Here is a 4970-nt window from a genome sequence, read left to right on the forward strand (position 1 = left end):
ACTTCGACGCTATCACCTTTTGCGTATAATTTTAATCGTGTCTATTTTCCCGTAAAATAAAAAAAAAATGGAACATATAATTCATACTATCTGTGTTCGATCAAAAAAGAAAATCCTAAAGCCTCGTTTGCAAAACATTTTGTAGGAAATTGTATGCAGGTTCAACTTTTTTGAAGCTGTAAACCAAAAAACCTTATCTAACGTTCGATCGCACTTCTCGAGACAAGTGCATCTGCCAAGACGTGATCTGACGGCGAAGGGATCGAACAGAGAATGGACCGTACCCGGGAATCGAGGAAATAGAGGCGGAAATCGGTCGATTAAAACGGTATCAAATCCATTTCGAAATTACGTTGCATGCGTGGCTCGGTTCCCACGGAAGATCACGTTCCATGGAATAATATGCGAACGTTCGAAGGACGAAAGAACCTACGAGCCCGTTAATTAACCAGCGCCAACGATTCGGGTGATTACGATCCGACGATAGGAAAAAAAAAAAAGAATGAAAAAATCGATCAGAGATCCAACGAACCATTTTCAATCATACGTCACGGAACGTTATCACCCCGTTGCCAGTCGTTCTCGCAACCGAATTCTCGCGCGGCGTCGCATCGAGAAACGATATTCCGACGTGACGCCGACGGCGAGAATCCGATGTGTTGGGTTCGCGCTAGAATGCTCAAAAGTGCAACAGAGCAGTGGCGCATTATACCAAAATAAAATGAAATTTGTAAAAATATTTTAGTATTTCGATGTACGAGAAAAGTTACATAATTTGTCAAACGTTTTGGTTGAAAATGATACGATTAAAAAAAACGGATACTCGTGAACTGTTGTACATTTTTCAAGTGCTGAAAAAACATGCAAAATCCAAAAAAAGTAGGCAAATATTTATTAGATCAGGTGTAGGTACGTTTATTATTTTTAAATTATTATTTCGAGTTAGACATTTCTCTTGTTTTATGCAATTTTCTTATTTTGCTGCCTTAATTATATACGTTTGAATTTAATTAACACTTCATCCTCAGTGTGTTAACAAAAAAACTGAAAATTACATCACAATCATGTCAAACGCGATTGCACGCGTCCAGTCCTCAATGTGTTCAAAGAAAAGACTCAAAATCGCCTCGCAACCATCTTAAGGGTAGCTCCAAACGCCCCGACGCTAATGCATTGAAAGATTTTATTTCGTTGAGAAAACAACCTAGATACGTGAAATTAGAGTAATATCTTACCAAAGACAATCATTCAAATATAATATACGTATCCATACCTAATCTAGCAAGTAATTACCGAAGTAATTTCAATACCTGTCTCTTTATGTGTAAAAAAGTCGGCATAAGTGGTTGGCGAAAAAAGTAAATGATTTCTGTAAATTTCTGTGTTGCGTAAACCTAGTATTATAATTCAATTCATTACGACAACAGGACAAGCAAATTACATAACGTGAAAGTGTGATCTAACCCAGGACAATATTCCAAATACAATTCACGTGCCTGTACCTAATCTGGTATGTATTGTGTACCCATTTATTTGTACTTGTAATAAAAAATGAAATAAAAGATACTAAAATTCAATTGTACGTCACGAAGACAACATTAGGACCACACAAATGGCATTACATGAGAGTGCGATCTAACCAAGAACGATAATCCAGATGTAATTCATGTACCTACACTTCTTAATCTAGTTAAGCACTGCTCCAAACGTCCCGACGCCAATGTGTCAAAAGAAGAGACTCAAAATCCGTCCCATACCCACGTAAAACGCGACTTCAAAAGCCCAATCGGCAATATATTAAAAGAAAATACTCAAAATCGTCTTATACCCACGTAAAACGCGACTTCAAAAGCCCAATCGACAATATATTAAAAGAAAATACTCAAAATCGTCTTATACCTACGTAAAACGCGACTTCAAAAGCCCAGTCACCAATATATTAAAAGAAGGCTCAAAAAAAAAAAAATTACGTGTCGAATTGAGTAACGTCCTCCTTTTCAAAGTCGGTTAAAAATTGTCTCATACCCACGTAAAACGCGACTTCAAAAGCCCAGTCGGCAATACGTTAAACGAAAATACTCAAAATCGTTCCATACCCGCGTAAAACGCGACTCGAAAGTCCCAGTCGGCAATATATTAAAATAAAATACTAAAAATCGTCTTATAACCACGTCGAACGTCCTGTCACCAATTCGCGAATGTAGTAATTAATGGAATACCTAGCAGAAGAGGTCTTAACCAAGGTGGATGGTATAATACACGTCTGCAACCGTCTGTCGCGAAAAAATTGGTAAAACTGTCGTCGAGAACGTCGGTGTCCGCGATTGGAGAAGTCGATAGAAGCGCGCGAAAGCGGTTTTAAGAGAAGCCGGAATAACCAACCTGTTACTTGGAAAGCTGCGGAAGCTCCCCGTGCGGGGAAGTGCGTGCGTTCTTTCGGCCGCGCTCTGTCGCTTTCAAGTCGCCCCTCCGGGTTGAACACACGTGCTCCGATCTCTATCAACGTACGTGGCCGCTTATGCAGCGATGTAACCAGCGTGTTTTCCGCTCTCTATCGTCTCGCGCACATATGTTCGCGCGCTGCGTGACCGTGCGTGTCTTAAGGACAAAGTGTGACCGTACGCGTTTCTCCGCGACTGGAAAAACAGACGACGCGCATGCCTGCGGTAAAAGGACGCCCGTAGGAAAAACTCGCGGCTGCCTTGGTCGGAGAACGATCAAACAAAAAGAATAGAATCCACAATGACGATATCGTCGGGCAGGCTGCCCGGCTTGCACTGCCCGGGTCTCCTGTCTCTCCCACTGAGCGAACCACCCGCCCCTCCGATTCCCGTTTCTCCCGGCTCTCCTGCCTCTCCTGGCTCACCCTGGCTCTCCTTACACTCCCGTTCCGTCAGTAGCGATGGGATCAAGTTCAATATGTGCCCACGAATCCGAGTCAAGTTCAATACCGAAGTTAAATAACAAGATTGCACGAGCTTGATTGAACGATTGAATAAATGAAGATGAATGAAGATGAAATTTACGTTAATATCGATCTCGATTACAATGTTCGTCGTTCCATCCGGACGATATGGAATCATGCCGAACCTTGCGGAGAAACACCAACTACAGGGCATCATTTGTGACATCGTGCGGTCGTCCAATTCTCGTGACGTACTAGTACTGATTGGAGATCATAGCTGGGATGACATACCCATGCGTGTAGTCTCTACGGTTTCTGAAACCTCGTCTTGATTAACACAAACGCATTTCATCGATGTGCCACAAATAGGAGTCCCTACGATGCAATTGACTACCTCTGATACTCTTATCATTTATAGCCACAGTTCGAACACTACCGGGGGCAGTTTTCGAGACGGGACATTTTCGCAATTCATCCTTAACGTATCGAGAACAAACATGGCGAATTTCGTCGCCCTCCGATGTGTGGAAGTGCTCCCTTACGAAGAGGCTTGAAAATATGCGAGCCGTTCCCCCCCCCCCCCCCCCCAAGGGTTCCTATGGGGTGCACGGTAGGAGCTGGAGCCCAAAATCGAGACCTTCGTACAAAAATTGTGAATTTTAGAGGGAGTGGAAGGTTGTGGGTTTGTCCGAGAGGGATTTCAAGAGGTGCATTTTGTAGAGGGTATCAAGGAGAGTCGCCCCAAAGGTTTCTTTGAATTTTTCAATCCCTTCCGTCATCTCTGGTCTGCTTCAAAGAGACTTTTTTTTACACAGTCCCCTTTAGGATGGTGAATTAACCCCTTCACATCAACCCTCGCCAATGCAACTTTGCACACACCTAGAAGACACTTGAAGACTATTCCTCACGAAGTTTCACCGAAATCGGTTGGAAACTCTCATTGTTATGAGCATTTGAAAGATCGTTCCGGTTTGCTTGTCCGCTAGGGTAGAATGCAATACGATTCCTCGAGAGAAATTATTGACGATTTGTGCGTCGGTTCGCGTAGATCTTGAGCTTCGAAGCTTTTACTGTGGGTGATGAAAGTAATCCCAAGATACAAGACTTCCTTCGACACCTGTGGAGTAAGAAAATTCTTCAAGTAGAAGTTCTGGAAGTTTTACCTGTCGACGAATCAGGTCACAAGCTTGCGATCGTCGAGCATCGATACAATCCTTTTATATTCGCGAACGCCTAGTCCTCGACATGTTATCACTTGGTATCCAGATAAGCTTGAAAACATGCACGATTACCTTGTGAGCATTTACGATACAGTAAACCCTCCATAAATGGAAAAATATCTCTACCATAAATACACTGAAACCATCCCCCACCATTGGGGGGTCCAGCAGTTCCATCGCCGAGCAGTGATTACATAATCGTATATTCTCTGATATTTGCCGACGAGCTTCGAACGTAGAGAAGGACAGCGAATAAAGAAGAGGACGGAACGAAAACACCAGAGGATGTCGGTGAGACAATTTAATACAACGGTGATACTTTTTTATTATTAACTTTTTGTTGTAAAACTTTTACCATCATATTCCTGGCATTTTCCTGATTAATAATCTCCTGATAAATAATTTTCCTAATATGAATATATGCATCGTATTTATTTACATGGGATACCAAATAATAAATATAAATCTAAATAAATATAAATATAAACTAATAGCATCACTGTCGACAGTCATACTATAGAGACACGCAAATCAGGTTCAACAGGTCAGAAAAGCGGCACACTTGTTGAGTCCGAGCTCCTAAATGGGGATTTCCTGAAGAGGTGCTGATTTTCTGAGTATAGGACGTGCTTCTCGCCCGTGGCGTTTACCCACTTTAGGACACCTAGAGCTTTTTCAACTCTTTAAGCCTCAAAAGAACGTCCCAAAGTCGATTCTGAATCGGTGGACAACCCTACTCTTAAGCGCCCTATCATTTTGGCTTCCTGCTACGGTGTGGGAGTTTATCAAAACCGTCGAATACAGGGTGTCCCAAAACTCGGGGAGGAGCCGGAAATGGGAGGTAG

At 42.4% G+C, this 4970-nt stretch overlaps 1 protein-coding gene across 7 annotated transcripts in view; it reads right to left on the bottom strand.

Annotated features, from left to right (window-relative positions):
- LOC128891134 (regulating synaptic membrane exocytosis protein 1) overlaps positions 1–3330 on the bottom strand; it is a 145866-nt gene extending 142536 nt beyond the window's left edge. For 3 of the 7 annotated variants that reach the window (XR_008460764.1, XM_054150371.1, XM_054150370.1), the window contains exon 1: positions 2383–3321. The gene's annotated coding sequence lies outside the window, so the exon portion shown is untranslated. Of the gene's footprint in view, positions 1–2382 lie in introns of all 7 variants that reach the window. The other 4 variants (XM_054150368.1, XM_054150367.1, XM_054150369.1 and 1 more) reach the window with 4 other exon arrangements.
- Between the last annotated feature and the right edge of the window lie 1640 nt (positions 3331–4970).

This window comes from Hylaeus anthracinus, unplaced genomic scaffold (assembly GCF_026225885.1).
Source record: "Hylaeus anthracinus isolate JK02 unplaced genomic scaffold, UHH_iyHylAnth1.0_haploid 12001, whole genome shotgun sequence".
NCBI lineage: Eukaryota > Metazoa > Arthropoda > Insecta > Hymenoptera > Colletidae > Hylaeus > Hylaeus anthracinus.